The following is a 21,232-nucleotide window of genomic DNA, read 5'->3' as shown; positions in this document are numbered from 1 at the left end:
TGAGGACACAGAAGCCTAAGCTTTCTGCTCCCTTAAGTGTATCTAAGTCGAAGGTTGAGCAGTGTATGGAATCCCGAATGATAATGGCCAGCCCTCCACCTCTACTATCCTCTCGATCTTTCCTATGGATAGAATAAAGAGGAGGTAGAGCTATGGTAATATCTGGTTTACACCATTCTTTCAACCGTGTCTCCGTGATAAATAGGAAATCAAGTTGTTGCTCCCTTATAAGTTCTCTAATATCGTGGCTGTGCTTGCATAAGGAACACGCATTGATTAATCCCCCTTTAAATTGGACTGTGCTAGTGGATGTATTTGACTTCAGGAAAATGTCTATACTGGGGATTTCCATTTTACAGTGGAGGCATAAGCATTTCCCTTGAAGCTTCTCAGGGGTTATCGGGCTCTTACACCGCCCACCACGGTTAAACATTTGCAATGCTGCTGAGGAGTATTCCATTTTTTTGCTATTTTGGGCAGCATTTCCTGCCCTTGTCGTGCACTTGGCGCGGACGGGCAGTCCATGGGTGAGGCATTGTCTTTAGTCAAAAGGGCCAATAAGGGTTTAATAATGTACGAAAAGCTAAGGATCCACTGCCTACAGAAAGAAGAAAGGCCAATCGATGCACAAATATCCTTCTGAGTACGGGGCACAGTAGTATCTAAAATGGTCTGAATGCGGTTTGGTGTGAGTGCACCACCCTCCTTAGACAGGAGGTGACCTAAATAGGTAACCTTCTGTCTACAAACTTGCAATTTCTTCCGTGAGACTTTGTGATGATGAGAGGCAAGAAATGATCATAAAGACAGTGTTCTTCTTTACACTGTTTAGTGGTATCGGCAGCCAACAAGATGTCGTCAACATATTGAATAAGAGCCACCCATTTCGGCACAGGAAAAGAATCAAGCTGCCTTTTCAAAGCCTGACTATAAATGCTAGGACTCTCTGTATACCCTTGAGGAGCTCTACAGAATCTGTATGATCTATTATTCAAAGTGAAGCCGAACAAATAAAGGCTATCAGGATGAATAGGTATTGAAAAAAATGCATTTTACAAATCAATTACACTAAATATAGTGGCAGTAGGAGGAACCATAGTAAGAGGTGTCGTGATGTCAGAGACTACCGGGTATTGGGGCTCCACAATTTTGTTAACCTCTTATAAATCAATAATAAATCTGTAAATTTTAGTATCAGTGTCTCATTTCAAAATAGGAAGGATAGGGCTATTACAGGTATTATAAGGGACTTCTTTCACAACCCCCACCTTGATAAAATCCTGAACAATGTGCGTCAATGCTTCTTCGCCTTCCCGTGTTATTTTATATTGGGGCAGTCGAGGCAATGAAGCACCTTCCTTCACTTGAATATGTACTGGTGGGATAACCATTTGTCCCACATCAGTATCTGATGTAGCCCATAAAGTTCTAGGTAAGGATGCCAGAGCGATATCCTCTTTAACCGTTGGATAGTTATCATTTAAAATAACACGTACACCTTCTGGGTAACAACGTATTGTAGCACGAAAATATTTCAGCATATCGATGCCCACAATATTATCCGGCGTGGTAGAGGAAAGCAAAAATGGACATGCTGCAGTGAATCTATCAAGACTAAATGCAAGTGGCTGTGACAGTTGGCTAGATGTAGGTGTCCCATTGAAACATATCGATGTTATCATTGTGCCAGACAGGAGAGCCCTAGGAACCAATATTTTAGACAAAACACTATGAATAGCTCCTGTATCAACCAGAAACCGATCAGTAGAGCCCAAGACGTTTGCATCAACATAAGGACCTTTCTGATCTACTGGGACCTCAACCGGTTTCTTACCCCATCCTAGGCATTTCTATTCCTATTCATAATCAGAATCTGCAAGACCAGCAGTTGAATCAGACAATTGATATTGATTTAGTCTATCAAAGGTATTAGAATAATTTGGTCCATGTTTAACTGCTTCAAACCTGGGACAATTTCCTATTCCTCCCCTTTGTCCTGAATTCCCTGGACGTCCTCTCATACTTCTTCTACCCCGCTGAAACTGCTGACCTCGCAAAAGGGGGCACTCAGAACATCAATGTCCAATCTCTTTACAATAAGCACACTGATCAGAAGACAAAGTTGCTCGAGAGAAAGGGGGTACACCAGGGGTATATACTGCACATCCGCCTCTACCACTATCTCTGAATGGTGGACCATATACTTGAGCCAACATAACTTTTGTCTTTAAATCCTTAACCTTCTTATCCTCTTTGCCTTTTGCTTCCAATTCCTGACGCTCATAATACTGGGCCATAGTTAAAAGGGAGACTGGGGAAGGCGTAGTCCACAACAAACTCGCTGGCATTAAGGCAACTAGCTGTTTCTGGCAACATGTTTGCGACAAATTTGTCGATGAACAGACGCTTACCCGTGTCATCCGTCGATGACTGTCCACTAAAATCATGGAATTTCTCTTCAAATCATGTAAAGAAATCGGAAACTGACTCATCCGCTTTCTGCTTACAAGACGCTAACGTTGTCCAATCTATTTTCTTAGGGGGTATGAGAGTTTTCAACTTAGTCACAATAGCTTTGGGAAGATGTAATATCTCCTGTTGTGGTTTCTGAGCAGGTTCCCTAGCTACATCTATTTCTTCTAAATGCACCCAAGTATCACCATATGCATTAGCATCTATTTTCCGAATTGTTCTCCACATATCAGGGTGAAAAAATAAGTCCAAAAAACATATAAATATCTGGCAGGGTCATAGTGCAGGAGCTAATGGCTCCTTCCACTTCTTCATAGAAAGCTGCCAGATTTTTCCGCAGATCAGGCAAAGCTGCCTAAAGAGCCATAATGTCAGCTCTACTCCAAGGAGTAAAGACCCAATTATAGACAAAATATCCCTTTGCATCATCTGAATCTTTATCAGCACTTGTTCCCGCACCCTTGGGTGGAACACTCAAAGGCGCAGCTTCACGCATCAATCTCACAGCAAGTACAGTATAACTAGGGTCATTGTCTTTCTCCGAAACGTCTTCTTTTGGCGCGGAGGTCTGTAATGTTTGCGCAGTTTTTACTTTACTAACTGAATTTTGCTCCGCTTTTAAACGTAGTGGATCATGGCTTAGTTTAACTACTCCCCTAATTAGATCAGATATATTTGACAAAAGGAAAGTTCCATCATTCCATCATTTAATTGTTTGTAATCAGAATTAATATCATTTCTAAAACCAAGTATTACTTCCCAATTAAACTTCTCTGCAAAATATAACTGCTCTAAATCTTTCCACTGCTGTACCATTGCTACAAGATCTGGAGCAGAAGTAGTCCCACGAGCTTCTTTGCGAGCAGTGGATCTGATATTGGCTTTTTCGTCAACAGTCAAAGTAGCGCGAGTCTGTCGCCCATCTTGCTTATCTATGTCTTTATCGTCTAAAGAAAGATGTTCTCCATCGGAAAGATCATCCTCATGGGCAGAGGGAAACTTATACTGGGCGGAGGTCGATCTAAGAAGATGTAATCATCCTGAGGTTTATTAAGTATGGGATAAATGGGGCGCCTAATAGGGTACTGGCCAGTTACCTCTAAACGACGCTCCCTTTCCTCTTTTTCTTTTATTGCCTTCATCTCTTTATTTTTTAATTCCAATGCTTTTTTATATATTGTTTTACGCTGTTCTGTTTCTGCTATAGCTTTTTTCCTCACTCTCTCTTGCACTTCTTTCTCCCACATTTGTACACAATCAAATATATGTTGTCGACTTTTTTTCTTCAATAAACACTGCTCTAAATATTGAATCTTTTTAAAGTCAAATGCACCATTCACAGGCCATCGTAAATCAGGATCTTTTTTTGTATATTTGTTCCACAGTGTACTATACATTATGGAAGAAATACCGTATTTAATGTACATATGCCTATTAGGTGTCCCCTCTGGGGGAGCCGGCTGACTTCTGCCTAAATCCATTTTGGTACCTCCAAGATAGCAACACAGCCTACTGAGTGTGCTGCAAACAGGCATGCTACCAAGTTTTTGTAAAATATTACTTTTCCAAAATATTCAAAAGTAGAGCAAAATCTCCACATTACCTGCCTTTATCTTTTGCAAAAAAAAAAAATCAAACAAACAAAACCAGAATCTTGGCCAAGCAAATCAAGAGTGCCGCTTCAGCGACCTTACCAAACAAGTCTCCAACTTCCAACTGCCAATCTTTTGGTCCACCTAATGTTCACTGCAAAAAATTACGCCAAAGGATACCTCAGTAGGGACCGGCCAACACCTGGAGGGTCAAATCGAAAAAAAAACAGAAAAATCACTTTGGCTGCAAAGACAAGGGCCTCCTCATGCAGGACGTCTCCTCAGCAAAATTCCACTCTTCCGTCAAGACCACTCCTTTGGACGGCCGCGTCTCCGATTAGGCCCCATGTGTCGGGTGCCAATTGTGGAAATGTGCTTTTTAATGTGCACACCGGTGCAGGGGTCACCCTTTTCTGTCCACGGATCCGTCGACCAACAAAATACAGATAGGCACTGAAGTTGGAATTCAAATAACAAGTTTATTAATCACTCATGAGTGGGACAATGTCTAAACAACACCCTCAAGTGTTCCAGGAGGTAGTACATTGAATACACAGACCATGGTGCTTATATACACACTTTGTTGCAGAGTAAGCATATAGATACAAATAGAAGGTACAGGCCTACACAGGAATAGTTACCGACAAATATGGGCAGATGGGAGATCACTTAGTCAGTAAAGTGGGAGGGGGAACAGAACTGTTTACAACAGCAGAAAATAGTTGACAGTTACATCTTTAACCAGGTGCATTTCAGCAGCTACAGGTCTTTGCTCAGCACATACATTGCTTTGGTCCAGTACAGAAGGAGTTAACTAAAACTGATGACTCAAGCAGAATAGAAGGGCAAGCAACAGTGAAAACGGAAGAATTACATAGCTAACAAAATGGATGCCACAACCAAAATGGCTTCAGCTTATGCTAACGGAAATTATTTCAGATTTCCACACACAGGCTCACAGATCTACTCACACACACACTCACTCACACACTCATACCGCCACTCACAGGCCCACACATCCAATCACACACCCATTTACACACCCATACAGCAACTCATTCACCCACAAAACCACTCACACAATATAGGAAAGTGGAGTATTATGTGGTTCGGGGTTTTGACCTCACGGTATAATACTAACACAATACTCCAAAGATGGTCCTTGTATTCACACTAATAAATCCTTGGCTCAGTCCTGGTAGTGTGGCAAAGAGCAGTTCGAATTTGTTAGAGGAACATGTGTTAAGCATTTCAGAGTACCAACATGGATGATAAGTGATTGCCACGACTCAATAGAAATGCAACACCAATTTATAAAATATAGTGTTTTCTATCTTAATTTGGACACCAAAACATACGGAATAGCATACCTATAACTGGAGTTATAGATATTAAATCAGTGCAAAATAATACATGAAAAATATTTGCCGTCATTGGAAAAAACCGCCAGTGACAATCTGTCACTTTCAGGTCGAGTTACGTGCAGCCCTTTCAGGGTTACGGTCATGCTGGCCACGGGGCCAGGGCACGACAGTCAGGTCAATTTTACCTACCCCATGAAGTTCAGGTGCAGAATTGTTTTGGCTGTCTGTGGTGCCGAACAGTGCTGCAGGAAACAGAATTTAAAAAAACAACGTACACAGCTGCTGACCTCAGATAAGGTTGCCGGGTGTTCCCTGTAAATGCTGCGTCGAGTGTTGGGGGTTAGTTGCTGGATTGGCAACCAAGAAGCCTTGGCAATGGTAAGCACAGCAAAAAGATATAGAACTTCACTGAGTCCTGGGGAATGAGGTAGCAACCTGAAACTTTTTGGCAGGTGAGACTACAACTCCCATAATGTACTTGACCACCTGGATTTGGGCAATCCCACAGAGGGTCTGATGGCTAGCGATTCTTCGAGTCTGGTGAGTGTTTTAACCTGTAGTTTGTAGGGAACTAGTGCCAGTAGCCCAGGGAAGTCTGAGGGTGCTTCTGGCTTCCACAGGGGTCCCTCTGCCAGGGAGTGCCAAGTTTTAGCCAAGAACAAGGCTTGTTCACTCTGTTCCATTCTGTTGCCACAGGGACAAAGAAACCCTCTTTGGTTTGGTGATGTGGGCAAAGTCCTGTTGTCAGTGACACGGGTCTCCTTTTGGACCTTCCTTGTCCAGATCTGAGGTTTTGGTGTCAGGTGTAGGAAGGTGGATACCTGACTATGATTACCCCAGATTTTTTGCCTTGTGTTTAGCTGGTTTTCGACTTAGTTGGCCTGGGATCCTGCTAATCAGGGCCCCAGGCTATCTGCTCTCACTGTAAAATGGACTCCATGTACTTTAGGTACATACCCAATTGGATGTTGGTTCACCTTATCAGCCCCTGTACAAGTGTACCATAGGAGCCCAGGGCATAGGTGCAACCAAGGCCTACCAGGGGCTGCAGCATGTATTATGCCACCCCTGGCTGGCCACCCAAACTGACACAACTGGCTGATCACTCAGCTGGGCCAAATTTGTGTAATCACCCATTGCTTAGGAATAGTATTCCTATATCTACCCTTATATATAGACACACAGTAACCTATAAGTCACTCCTATGGCAGGCCTTAACAATCCTGGAGGCAGAGTGCTTGGTTATGTGTGAGATGGTGCTCTAGCATGAGCTGAGCCTGTCTGCAGCTTTCGGAACCATGTCCTTATAGCTGTTCTATGATATTGCCATACCATATACTCTTAAGTGCATTATGAACCTCGCGGTTAAATGCTAACTCTGGTTTGGCTTTATCAAAACATGTCGTGTAAGGTGTCATACGCTTTGGAATACTACCCCCTCGCCAATTCTGGCGACGGGGGTAGCATTCCACCCTTCTAGAGGGAGAAGACATGTTATTGCTGACTATCCCGGTTAAAGTTAACCAGAGCCCCAGCGTCACAAAATGGATGCTGCTGCCACAGACACAAGTCTGACCTCCTGCTGCTGGGAGTCCTTCCAGTCACGGAGGTTTGGACAATAGGTTTCCTGCCTGGAGAGGTGCGAGCACCACCCCAGACAGGACTTTGTGTATTGGGACAGGAAATGCTGAATAGATTGAGACACTGCCTGAGGCACACTAGGTGCTCCATGCATACCCCAGTTCAAACCGGTTGCTGGGGCACTCCAGCCCCAGCTCTGGCGCGAAACTGGACAAAGGAGAGGGGGTGTAACCACCCCCCTTCCTGGTCCCACCCATAAGAGGGACCTAGAAAGTAATCCAGCCCATTTTAGTTGTATAAAGGTAGGAGCTGAGTCCTGAAACTTTAGATTTGATCCTGAACTGAAACTTGACACGAAACTCTGGACCTTCGACATTCTGTGAAGCTGAAGACTGAAGAATCTCCCTTGTGGCCAAGGAGTGACCACCCTGGGCAACCAGGCACCATCCAGCAAATCAACGGCTTGCTTTGTCGACGTTACCGCCGGAACCCGAGCACAGAGCCTGACAATACCCAGACTTCCAGACCTCTCTGACACTCTCTTCACGACTGCAGCATAGCTGAGATCCGTGGAGGCGACGAGACACGTGGGACCTGACATCTTGAAAAGCCTGCAGCTTGCTAACTGTGCAGCTCCTGAGGTATCCTCGCAGCTGTGCACTGGGGATTGAGAAGCCCCGAATCCGAGCTCCACCTGCACCGAAGATCAGCACTCCACGAGTTCTGCGTGGGGCCCTTCTGCTTGTGTTCTGCTCGACGTGTTGTCCAGTTGCTGGGCCGTTGGCTAGTAGCCTCTGTGACGACAATCCTTTTGAACCAACTCGCTGGTCTGGTTGCTCCAGACTGGCCCTTGCCTCCCTGCAAAGGTGAGGCACCTCAGACCTTGCTGGTCTGCACCAGAAGCCCTCTTTGAATTCTGTGTGGGTTGCCTTTGCCAAGGCTTGTTGACTCCAATCCGGCAGTCGACCCCTCCATCTGCGAGAACCTTCGTGGGACAGCTCGCCTCCAGCACCTGGTCGTCCTCGACGCCTCCTGGTCCGCGTGGCTGAAGAGACAAGCTTCACGACAGCACCTGATTGCTCCACGACGTCGTCTGGTTCCTTCCTGGTTCGACCCGGTCACTGGCTAGTGACCCAGACTCTGTCCCCTCTGCTTTCAGGTCCTCTTCATCCTCGATCCACCCTTGGATCCCCCGGACATCTTCCTCCTGGTCGCCTGCAGCATCTTTCTCCAGGTCTCCATAGGCTTCAACGACGAAACCCGACTCATCTTGACACCTATGCACCCGCCGTCCATGGGTGAGGTAACGCGAGTACTTCAGTGCTCCCAAGGGTATTGACTATCCAAGTGTCTAGGTTTTAAGTTGTTTCCTCCTAGCTAGACCGGATGTGTCCTGAATCCTTCTTTTCCTAACTTCTAAGTTCCCATTGACTTTGCATTGACCCACACTTGTGTGTAAAGACACTGCACGCGCCGCCTGTGGGCCTCCTACTCCTAACCTAAGGTTCAAATAGTGTAGCCCCAGCGATTCTCTAGGCCCTAGGCCTTTCCTTTTCTCGTGACGTGGTACTTATACCACTTTCTTAATATATGGTTTGCTTCGCCCCAGGGCCTAACTGTAATTTGTGCAACTTAACGTATTCTGACTAAGTAACTTGTTGTGTGCTTTTGCCTCTGATCTCATAAAGAGTTCAGAGGAGTGTGTTAGTAAATAAATACATATATATTTTATATATATCCTGTGTGGTGTCCTTTCATTTGATATTCAAGGGGTTACATATGGTAAAACAGCTTGCTTTACACGCCCTCAAGAGTCTTTTAGCCTAAGACTGTTCTGTCCACGCTACCACTAGGATAGCTGGTCTATAAGGTTGACTTACAAACATCACCATAAGGGTTGTTTGGACTGGTGCAAGGTGTTCACTAGAATAGTGCACATCATATACCAGGCCAACTTCTCACATTGGTGTGCAGCGGTTGGGATTAGAGCTTGCTGTTGTTTTACCACTTGTAATCTTGAGATATCATTTGAAAGATCACATAGGTACCTATAGGTACATATAAAAACAAGTCTTAGTATACTTAAGTTCTATTGAACTTAGCTGTTGTAGAGCCTGGGCCTAGCACACCCTGACTACAACTCCTAGAAAGGTTCTGTAGGAAAACAAATAGTGTAGGTAGGTGCAACACCACACCTCACTAGAAACCATGTCTCAGCCAGTGAACCCCAGTGGTTCCCTGCCTGCAGAGGTAGATCCCTTGAGGACTGCTTCAAGATATGAAGCCTTAGCCTTCCAAGAATTGAGACAATTGTGTACTTCTAGAAGGCTAAAACAGGGTTCAAACCCTACCCTCAGATTCCTGGTTGAGCTCTTAGAAGAGTATGATGCTCAACAGCCACCTAAGACAGGTGATTCAGGTAGTGCAGATGAAGTTCTTCCCTCCTCAGATGATAATGCTGATACTATTGAACCAGAGGAAGAAGAGGGGGTAGAAGAGGAAGATTCTTATCTAGAGACAAACACCCAGGTCCCAGTCAGAAGACTTAGCCAGGCTAACCTAAGCATACATGGGAGTCAGTATGGGCAGCCCCCATACAGACCCCCAAGTGGGCTTAACCAGAGGCAGAGGAGAGGAAGATCCCACTCCAGGGAATCTCTCCAATCTCATGCTTCAAATGACTCTCATGGCCCTGCTCAGAGAGGGATGACCTCCCCTCAGAGAAGGGAACATGAGGCCAAAATGAGAGAGGCTGCTCTGAGGATTGAGAGGCAAGAACTTGAAGTTGCCTTGGCCAAAGAGAAGCTTGCTCGTGCTAGAGAGCAGAGAGAGTGGGTTAGAACCCACTGGTTGCAGCAATATCCCTAAGGATAAAGACAGGTCCTATGATACTAGAAACCTGAGTAAGATTGTGCCCCCCTACAAGTGTGGGGATGACATCCACAAATGGATAACTGCTTTGGGGAGAGCCTGCAAAGTACAGCAGGTACCCCAAAGTCAGTGGGCAGCTATCTTGTGGCTCTCCTTTTCTGAAAAAGGTAGAGATAAGCTCCTCACAGTTAGTGATGAGGATGCTAACAACTACTCTGTCCTGAAGAGTGCTCTGATTGATGGGTTTGGCTTAACCACTGAGCAATACAGGTTGTTGTTCAGAATACCCAGAAGACACAGACTCAGGACTGGACTGATTGTGTAGATTGTGCTACTAAGGCTCTGGAGGGCTGGTTATTAGGCAGCAAAGTACAGGACTATACAGGATTGTATAATTTGATTATGAGGGAGCAGATCCTTAATAATTGTCAAAAACAGCTTTTACACCAGCACCTGGTGGACTCTGATCTGACCTCTCCACAAGAATTGGGTAAGAGGGCAGACAAATGGGTCAGAACCAGGATTAGGCCTAAAAATCAGGGTGGTGACCAGAAGAAAGATTCTACCAAGCCTCAAGAGAAAGGTGGGGATAAATCGAAGGACAAATCCACTACAGGGCCCCAAAAATCCTCTGAGGGGGGTGGGTCCCAAAATCCTTCCTCTACAGATAAAAAACCTTAGTGCCATGCCTGCAAACAGCCAGGCCATTGGAAAACTGACAGCAGTTGCCCAAAGGCCAGCAATAAGGAAAGTATTCCTCCAAGTAACACTCCAACACCTCCTGTTACTACTAGTAGTAATCCCCCAGGTGGTGGGAGTGCCCCCAATAATTTGGCTGGGTTTACTTTGGGAACTCGAACTCAGGTGGACTCTGGCTTAACCAGGTCCCCTTCCACAGCTACTCTTGTCTGTGAAAATGGCATGGGGTTTGCCAACTTCACTGCTTGTCCCAATACGTTGGGCAAGTACAGACATGAGCCCCACATCAATGGCCAGAAAGTTGAAGCCTACCGAGACACAGGGGCTAGCATCACTATGGTGACTGACAGTCTAGTCCCCTCAGGACAACTTTTAGCTGGGTTCACCTATCAGGTGACTAACATTGATGGAGTGCAGAAAGATCATCCCATGGCAGTAGTAAATCTCAGCTGGGGAGGTGTCACTGGCCCAAAGAGAGTGGCAGTGTGTACAAACTTGTCTGTAGATTGTCTACTGGGGAATGATCTAGAGATCTCAGCCTGGGCTGGGGTAGAACAAGAAACCCATTCCAAAATGGTAGGCCTTCCAGAAAAGGTTAGTGGGGCTGTGATGGCTACAGCCCAGCTCAAGCAGAATTCCTTCCTAAAGAGGTTGGAAGGGCTGTGATGGTCACAGCCCAGGCTCAAGCAGACTTCCCTGAAAAGGTTGGCAGGGCTGTGATGGTCACAGCCCACACCCAAATAGAGTTCCTTCCTGAAAAGGTTGGTAGGGCTGTGATGGTCACAGCCCAAACTCCTGGATCACTCCACTCAGACATAGAGTATTGGGGAGGAAGAAAAGTCTCCCTCCCACCAGACATTAGGTGAGAGTCAGCCTCCTCAGGGAACTGACCATACCCCTTGTGAAGGAACTGCCCCAGAGGTAGTCATGCCTAGCCTGGCAGAGCCCCTGATGTCAGTGGACCCTTCCAAGGTGGGACCCAGTCTGGAGCAGGTAAACTGCCCCTCTCTACCCTGCCTCAGTCAGCCCAGGGCTCTAGAGGTCAGGAAGGCCAGTGGACCCCAAAGGGCCCCCTATCCACAAGAACTCCCCCATCAGCAGATAAGGGGCACCAAAGCTGGCATCCCTAGCAAGGTGAACGTTTTTAAAACTCCTGAGGGATCTCCCTTACATTTAGTTAGGAACCTCCCCCAGATGGACACTGTTGGGCACAGCCAAACCTGGGACCTAAAAGCCCCAAACCTGACCTGTCCCTCCAGTAAGCCAACAAAAGGGACCCAGCCTCCAGCTGTAGGCAGCCAGAGGTTGACCCTGAGAGCACAGCGCAACTCAGTCCTGGAAAGAAAGGCACACATGGTGGAAGGTGATTGGAGGAAGCTGAGCCCTACATTAGAGGGGTCTCACTTCAGTACTCCATCTCAACACCAGCCTTTTACTTTGCCAAAACACACCACAGGTAGAGATTCCCTATGGTGGAGACCCTATGATACCCTTAGGGTAAGGGATTGCTTAGTGGACCATTAGACAGGGGGTAACCATGCTAGTGCAGGTACTTCCTTATATGGCCACTTAGGCAATATAGGCTTACCTGGTCAAGGATAGCCTTATCTCCTTTCGTGGGGGGGGGGGGGGGCTTGTGTAGGAAGGTGGATACCTGACTGTGGTTTCCCCAGATTTTTTGCCTTGTGTTTAGCTAGTTTCCGACTTAGTTGGCCTGGGATCCTGCTAATCAGGGCCCCAGGCTATCTGCTCTCACTGTAAAATGGACTCCATGTACTTTAGGTACATACCCAATTGGATGTTGGTTCACCTTATCAGCCCCTGTACAAGTGTACCATAGGTGCCCAGGGCATAGGTGCAACCAAGGCCTACCAGGGGCTGCAGCATGTATTATGCCACCCCTGGCTGGCCATCCAAACTGACACAACTGGCTGATCACTCAGCTGGAGCAAGGTCGTGTAGTCACCCCTTGCTTAGGTATAGTATTCCTATATCTACCCTTATATATAGACACACAGTAACCTATAAGTCACTCCTATGGCAGGCCTTAACAATCCTGGAGGCAGAGTGCTTGGTTATGTGTGAGATGGTGCTCTAGCATGAGCTGAGCCTGTCTGCAGCTTTCGGAACCATGTCTGTAACCTTAAGGGTTCACAAGGAGGGAAGGAGCCAACACTGAAGTGCGGTATAACTATTTTATTGAGTGGTTTCAACAACGTCAAAGAAAGTCCGGTTTTCAAATAGTATCCATAGGGCAAAAGTCCTTGTGGGAGGGGGGGTTTTGGCTTCCTTTCTCGGGCTGGTGTAGTCCTCCTCTTCGGCCCGTCTCGCCCGAACCCAAAACAAAAGGAAAAGAAACGTGGCCGTTAGTTCACAGCTCGATATCTTTCAAGGCTTGGGAAAGGGGGTGAGGGTAACACTCGTGAGGAAGGCAAAAGACCATCACCAGATGCTTGAGGTCGAGTTTAACCTGAAAGGTGCAGTGTGCTGTGCTCAATAGACCGCAGTGCCCGGCCAAGTCCCTCCCTCCTCCCTCGGTTACCCGGTCCCCGCTCGTTCAAAACTCAGTAAAGTACGCAATCGTTCCCGTACCTGGTGTAGCCACACGTCTTCCTGCACGTGGCTGGGCGATGCATGGGGACGGTGGCCTCCTGGCTTCTCCTGGGTTAACGCCTCCGGATCGTTCTCTCAGTCCAGAGTTCGGATACCGGTTTCCCCGACTTCAGCTTCTTCTTGGGCCGTTGCTCCACGGGCGGATCTCCCTCCTCCGGCGTCCTCAAGATATGCGGGTCCCCTGTTGCCTCTCACTCCTCCGTTGTCCTCCACGTCTAGTTCTCCATGGTAGTTGGCTTCTCGTCGGCTTCGGCTTCTCTGCTCCAACTCGCGCCGCGGCATCCACATCTCCGCGTCTTCCGTGTCCGCCTTTGTTCTCCCTGTGCCTGAATCCGATAGGCTCGCGGACTCCGCCGTCATAGGGGTGGAGTTCCAATCTGGGAAGTCCAGGCTGTCCTTAAAGGGCGCGGACCAGTCCTGCAAGTGAGATTGAGAGTCCGTTACGGGGCAGGTCTTGACCCCGTGACACATCCTCCCCCCTGGCTTTTCCCGTTCGGGGGGGAAAGAGGATAACGTGAAAGAAAGTCAGCATTCGTTTGGTTGGATCCCTTCCTATGACGAACTTCGAAGACGTATGGCTGGAGTGAAAGGAACCAACGCAGAATGCGATCGTTCCGGCCTTTGTTCTGTTGCAGCCAGGTCAAGGGGGCAGGGTCGGTAAACAGTGTGAAATGGCGGCCATCTAGTAATACCGGAGCTTCTCAATACTCCATTTCACCGCAAGGCACTCTTTTTCTATTGTCGGGTATGCCGCCTCTCGAGGGAACAGTTTCCTACTCAGGTATAAGATTGGTTTTTCCCTGCCTTCTTTGTCTAGTTGTGATAACACAGCCCCTAGTCCAACACCTGAAGCATCGGTTTGTAAATAGAAAGGTTTGTCGAAGTCAGGGGTCACCAAGACAGGGGCTGAGGACAGGACATCCTTAAGGGTTTGGAATGCTGCACAGGCCTGAGGGGAAGGCTTTCTAAAGTGTGAGGAAGTAGCTGTTTTCTTTAGTAAGTCTGTTAATGGGGCAGAGACTGATGCAAAGTGAGGTATAAAACGGCGGTAGTAGCCGACAAGGCCGAGAAAAGCGCGGAGATCCCTTCTAGTTGCTGGAAAGGTTTGTGACTGAATGGCTTTCACTTTTTCTTGTTGGGGGTATAACTGACCGTTACCCAGGACGTACCCTAGGTATTTAACCCGTGTAAATGCTATTCGGGATTTCTTGGAGTTAATGTGTAATCCCGACTTTTCCAGGGCCGTCAATATCTGATCACGGTGATGTAGGTGTGTCTCCCAGTTAGGGCTATGAACAACAATGTCGTCCAAATAAGCGGCCGCGAACTGGGTATAAGGAGCAAGGAGAGAGTCCATAAGAAACGTCGCGGGAGCTCCATGTAAGCCGAACGGCAATACTGTGAAGTGAAACAGACCTTCAGGTGTTGTGAAGGCTGTTTTTTCTTGATCTTGGGGGGAAAGTGGCACCTGCCAATAGCCCTTGGTGAGATCAATAGTTGTTATGTATTGAGCCTCACCAAGGCGCTCAATCAGCTCATCTACCCTCGGTAATGGGTACCCGTCTTGTTTGGACACCTTGTTGACTGCCCGAAAGTCGATGCAAAACCTAGTACTCCCATCGGGTTTTGGCACCAGGACCACCGGGGACGACCAGTTACTTTTAGAGGGCACTATAATGCCTGCTTCCAAATTTTTTTTTACCTCTGTCCTTAGTAACAACCTGCGGGCCTCTGGAACCCTGTAGGGTTTTTGTTTTACAGTGACACCTTCTGGGGTGGGGATACAGTGTCTAGCTAATGTCGTCCTGCCGGGTTGATCAGAGAATATATACTGATGTTTTAGAAGCAGGTTCAACAGATCCTTCTTCCTTGTTTCAGGAAGATCAGGGTTCAATACCGTTTGATCTACGGTATGTGGAGTTGTCGTCAGGGGCGGATTGGCAATGCGGGCATTCGGGCATGGGCCGAAGGGCCGGTGTCTCCGTGCCCTCTGTGGGCCGTTTTTTTTTTTCCCCCTTTCCCAGCCGCACAGTGAAGCTGCATTTATTTCTCTGTCTCTGTCTCTGTCTCCGTGCTCTCTGTGAACTAGGAAAGGGGAGAAAAAAAAACAGCCCACAGAGGGCACGGAGACAGAGACAGAGAAATGAAAGCAGCCTCTCTGTGCGGCCGTACAGCGATTATCCGCTGTGGCCTCTCCTTCACCCCCTGCCCTGCAAAGCAATCACACTGAGGGTGGCTGGGGAGGGGGTGATTGCAAAAATCGGCCTCCCTGGAGCCAGGTTTTGCTCAGGCCTCTGAGCCATTTTCACCTCGGCCCCCCAGGGGCCCACGCAGCACATAAACAGTGCCAGTTTTAACACCTCGCCCACAGCCCTTCACAATCAGGGCATAGTGGGCGAGGAAGAATGGGCCTCGCTGTGGGGGCCAGGTGATTTTTGGAACTTGCACCATCTTCACCTCAGCCTCCCCCTGGCTACCGTGGATGACCCAGCAGCTGTGTATTGTGCTCCCCTGCCAGGACATTGCCCTGAGGCCTAGAGGGCTGATTAATTTCCTAATTGCAGAGGCCTTACTGCTGTTCATTTGCTCCTGAGCTGAAGGTCTGGGGAGATGGAGTAGGTTAGTAATAGCAGGGGCTTCCATCTTATTGGGTGCTCCTTCGCTGGTGGGCTCGAATAATTTTGTGACAAAAAGGGGCCTTGCTGTTTTTTTAGTTGCTCAGCATGTAGGGGGATACGTTTCTTACATTTGATCAATGCAGGCAAGCTTTTCATCTCACAGAGCGGGCACAAATGCAATACTACCAGTTACGTCATTGGCTTAGCTCCCAGACTTACATCCAGGGTGCCACCAGGCAACTGACTGCTTTCGAATCCCTGGTTCGCAAATTTGAGGGCTCGAAGGGGCTGATTTCCGATACATACTCTGTTTTACAGCATTCTCAGGGACCCTTATCCCATGGTTATCAAATGCGATGGGCTTCAGACTTGGAAGAGGATATACCTCCAGAGGGTTGGGACAGACTATGGCGGGCTATCCCAAAAGTATATCAGAGCACACTGCAGCGTGAGTTAGCGTACAAGTTAATGATGAGATGGTACTACACCCCAACCCGCTTGCACCAAATGTTTCCAAATTTCCCCTGGACGTGCTGGAGGTGCCAGGGTGACAGAGGAGACTTCATCCATATATGGTGGTCGTGCCAAAGTCTCATGATGTTTTGGAAGGATGTCCTCAGTCAAAGAGATAGTGGGGTTCCCTATTCCTGCACCGATAGTCACCCTATTGAGCATTAAACCCTCAACACTAACTGCTGTGACATACAAGGACTGGCGCTTGATTTTACACTTGTTAGGGGCTACTAGGCAGTCCATACCCTTACTTTGGAAGAATCTGCACCCTTTGCCCCTCCCTCCCTCTATTGGCACTTGGTTCCTTGGCTTGTGGAATGTCCTAGCCCTTGAATTACTTACTGCCCTTATTATCCACACGGATGCTAGATTTACCCGTACCTGGAAGCCACTCATACATTATTTTACTATGACTAGACACTCCCGGCTGGTTCCCCCTCGACTATGTGCCCTGCAACTGTTTGATGACTCTCTTGACCCATATTACAGAGGCGGGAAACCTGAGTCCCCGGAATAGCCTACTTAATACAGGAGACCCATTCTCTTACCTCCCGATGGTTCCCACACTCTCCCTATGGAGAATAGACCCCCCCCCCAGCACATCCCCTGTTCTTTCCCTTCTTTCTCGAGAGAGCTTCTCCCCTTAGGTTTTGTTTGCATAAAACTGATGACAGTTCCCTGCTACCTTTATAGATTAAAAGGCCCCCTGAATAGTGGATGGAATGTGTATATATTGAGATGTCCCACATAGCAAGATGCTAAAGTCCCTGTTGTCTGTTCATTCCTGGGATGGGATTATTGTTAAGGTAATTTGCAATAGGGGTGATATTATATTCTATCCATTCCTACCCTAGCATATTTCTGAGCGATTGTTCTGGGGATGTATTGTGTGGGATTGATTCGGCCATGTGTGCTTTTGTCACGATGTCATGCTATTTACAGTGGATAATAGCCTTAATTTGTGGTTCTTCTAACAGGGACATGGGTCCTCAGTTTGTCTGATTTGTAGGTCGAGGACCGAAAGGCTGCGCTTGAGTAGTCTCCGGGAGGAGATTTAATGATTTTGAGTACGGGGCTTGAACCCGCCTCTCTCCTCCATCTCTCCTCCATTGGCTGGCTTCCTAAACGGAGGCCAGCCATTGGAGGGGAGAGGCGTCACTCTAAACAAGCCCCGTCTCTTTCAGATTCGGGGGCGTGTTTTTGGCGTTCTTTCTACCTGTGACGTCATCCGTCACTCAGAACGCCAAAACACGCCCCCAATCCGAAAATGCTCGGAGCTTTGCGGCAGCCATTTTCCTGCTCCTTAAGATGAGGTAGGCCGCTGCTGTCCTCATTCCCCGCCGTGTCTTTTTTCCGCCCCCCTCCCGCTGTCCGTGTCTTTGTTCCCGCCCTCCTCCCGCTGATTAGGTCGGCCACTGCTAAATCTCTTTCCCCGCCGTGTCTTTTTCCCGCCCCCCTCCCGCTGTCCGTGTCTTTGTTCCCGCCCTCCTCCCGCTGATTAGGTCGGCCGCTGCTGTTCTCGTTCCCCGCAGTTCTCCCGCCCCCTGGAGTGACCAGTTAATCGCCTCTGAACCTCCATCTCTAATTGCGCAGACACTCTGCGTTACTGATATACATGCCCCTGGTCTCCCTCTCTCATTCCTTTTTAGCCCTCCCTCCCTCCGTGCGATAATTCTCGTTCCCCCCCCGCCCCCACACTGCGCGGAGTTGATCACATCTGCAGCCCCTGGCTCGCTCACACATGACACCCCAGTAATCCTCATTAGAGCTCCGGAGGGTGCGAAACACACCGGGGCGGGAAAACTAACAGTGCAGAGGACTGCGGAGGAGGAATGCGGGGTATCCCAAGGGACTTCGGGATTCAGTGTCATCACTGCACGGCATGCAGAGCATCCCAAGGGATGCCTGTTCTTTTGTCTCACTGCACAGGATACACAGCGTCTCGAGGCAGGTCTATCCTTGCGTCTCACTGCACCACTGCATGGGATACAGAGTCTTTCAAAGCATGTCTATCCTTGAGTCTCACTGCACGGAGTGGACAGAATCACTGCATCACTACGCGGGATACAAAAACGTCTGTTCTTGCATCTCACTGCACGGGATACAGAGCATTTCAAGGCAGGGGTACCTTTGCGTCTCACTGCGCAGGATACGGAGCCTCTCGGGGCATGTCCATCCTCGAGTTTCACTGCACGGACCACACAGCCTCAGAACATCACTGCTCACGGGATACAACGCGTCTTAAGGCATGTCTGTTCTTGCGCCTCACTGCATTCACTTGTCGGGATGCAAAGCATTTATCAACGCATCTCTATCCTTGCATCTCATTGACCACTGCGCGGAATACAGAGCCTCTCCAGCTCACTGCATCACTGCATAAAATAAAGAGCAGCTCCAGGCATTTGAATTCTCGCAAACTCTCACTGTATCACTGCACGGGATAAAGAGTATTTCAGTTCTCTCACTGTATCGCTGAAAAGAATACAAATAATAAAGGGAAACCTCCACCCCACCTCAAGGCATTGCTGCACGAGATATGGGTATCTCCGGGCATTTCTATCCCCCATCAGAACGTATCACTGCACAGGTTGCAGAATACCCCAGGGTGGTTTTAGTACATCTCATCTCACTCTCGCCTCTAAGTATGCCTCAATATCTGGGAGGCTGTCCCCCTGGCTGTGCTTGCTCTCCTGCCCCCTGGCTGTGCTTGCTCTCCGGCCCCCTGGCTGTGCTTGCTCTCCTGCCCCCTGGCTGTGCTTGCTCTCCTGCCCCCTGGCTGTGCTTGCTCCTCTGCCCCCTGGCTGTGCTTGCTCTCCTGTCCCTGGCTGTGCTTGCTCTCCTGTCCCTGGCTGTGCTTGCTGCCCTGCCCCCTGGCTGTGCTTGCTCCCCTGGCTGTGCTTCCTCCCCTGCCCCCTGGCCGTGCTTGCTCCCATGCCCCCTGGCTGTGCTTGCTCCCCTGCCCCCTGGCTGTGCTTGCTCTCCTGCCCCCTGGCTGTGCTTGCTCTCCTGACCCCTGGTGTGTGTGTGTGGCTGGGTGTGTGTGGCTCTGTGTGGATAGCTTTTTTTGTAGGTGGCTCTATGTGTGGGTGGCTCTGTCTGTGTGAGGGTGGCTCTGTGTAGGTGGCTCTGTGTGGGTGGCTCTGTGTGGGTGGCTCTGTATGTGTGGCTCTGTATGTGTGTGTGGCTCTGTGTGGGTGTAAATGCAATAGGTCATGCATTTGCGAGCGATTAAGCTATTGGCATTCTAAATGACAATGCCAGTTATTTAACGATTAAGCTATTGGCAGTGTAAATGACAATGCCATTTATTTAGGATTTAAAAAAAAATCATGAGCAATGCCAATAGCTCTACCTTTAATAATGCTGAGACCATTGCATTGTAAATGCTTGTTGTTGTCTGGTATATATTCAATAAACAGAACTTACAAATAAAAAAAAATTAAAAATGGGAGAGGAAGATCAGTGTATAATAGGAAAGCCAGCACACGCATAGTTGAAGCATCAGACACTAGTTTTAGTTATGCAATCCAAAGGATTAAAGAGATCCTGTTCTTCCAGGGTTAATGAACAGACAATGTTATATGAACTGAGATGAGAGTTGGGTATTTTAGCGTTCATGAGGTTTGCTCTCGGAACTTCTAGCTAAGTGAAGAGATGTATGGGCTTTTGCACTTTTCCCTCTAGCCTCATAAAGAGACTAGTGGGATGTGTTTAGAAAAAATACATATATTTTATATATATTTACTGGTGTGGTTCTCCTTTCATTTGATCATTCAAGAGATTATAGACTGGTAAAACAAGCTGCTTTACATTCCTCCAAGATTTAGCCTGAAGGCTGGTCTCCACAGCTACCACTAGGATAGCTTTCTATAAAGATTGTCTTTAATCTACCATCAATAAGGGTCGTTTGGACTGGTGCAAGGTGCCCACTAGAATAGGGGACAGCATATGCCAGGCCAACTTCCCACACCCACATCTTCTAATGGTGGATCTCTAGAGTATATCCTAAATTAAACTCCCTCCGGACAGAATTTTTACTCACAAATGGTGGTAATCTCGAGCCCAAACTTAGTGATATGGAAGAGAGGATAACCTCTTCTGCCCATTAGTCTAGGTCTCTCAGCTACGACAATGAGACAGTGAGTCTCCCTGCTCCTCCACAGTCAGCGTATCTGGGTTTCTTTAGCAATCGGAATGATAACGAATGAGGAGCAGGGAGACCGACAAATTGGGAGCGGGTAAGAGCGATTGAAAGGGAGCTCTATTTGTGCTAATCATACTTTTAATAATAGATAAAAGTGCTTTATCTAAATAGCTATCCTTATAAATGGGCCATTATGTACGGGTATTTTAAGGATAAATCAATGAGAGTACGAATAATGTTTATCTCTCCAGTACGTGCTCTCGCTAGTTTGAACTACTTACGCTCCAACCAAGGGTATAATTCGCGTAACAAGTACAAAAGGCACTGCAATAAGGCGCACGCAAATAAAGGAGTACAGCAGCGTAGGTTAGATGAACCCATTGCCTTAAGCACATAAACAGCCTCATAAACTGACTCTACATCAGTGTAGAGACTGCTACTATGCCCGTTTTAATAGATTCTACAACGCTACAGACATTGTGAGTATAGAGCTATGTACGTCATTACTCCTGCAAGTAGACATGCTATCAACATGCACATAACCTCGCGTCACTTATAAGGCTGCGCGTTTAGTGACTCGATGAAGCAAATGGATATAGCGAGAGTTGCGCTAACTAAATGAGCCCAAATAAACAGCGCCGGCTCGAATTCATGACATGCGACCTCTATATATTTTTAGATCATCGTCTGCCCTAATATATCTCTGACGCACGCAATAACCTTAACGTTAGGTTAAGAAAAGGGAGCACGCGTTATTTAAATAAT

The 21,232-nt window shown here is 47.7% G+C and overlaps 1 protein-coding gene across 2 annotated transcripts in view; it reads left to right on the top strand.

Annotated features, from left to right (window-relative positions):
• PODNL1 (podocan like 1) overlaps positions 1–21,232 on the top strand; it is a 302,248-nt gene that overhangs the window by 10,590 nt on the left and 270,426 nt on the right. The window lies entirely within an intron of this gene.

This window comes from Lissotriton helveticus, chromosome 1_1, assembly GCF_964261635.1.
Source record: "Lissotriton helveticus chromosome 1_1, aLisHel1.1, whole genome shotgun sequence".
Taxonomy (NCBI): Eukaryota; Metazoa; Chordata; class Amphibia; order Caudata; family Salamandridae; genus Lissotriton; species Lissotriton helveticus.
Note: the sequence above shows the minus strand (reverse complement) of the source record. Positions and strands in the feature narration are given on the sequence as shown.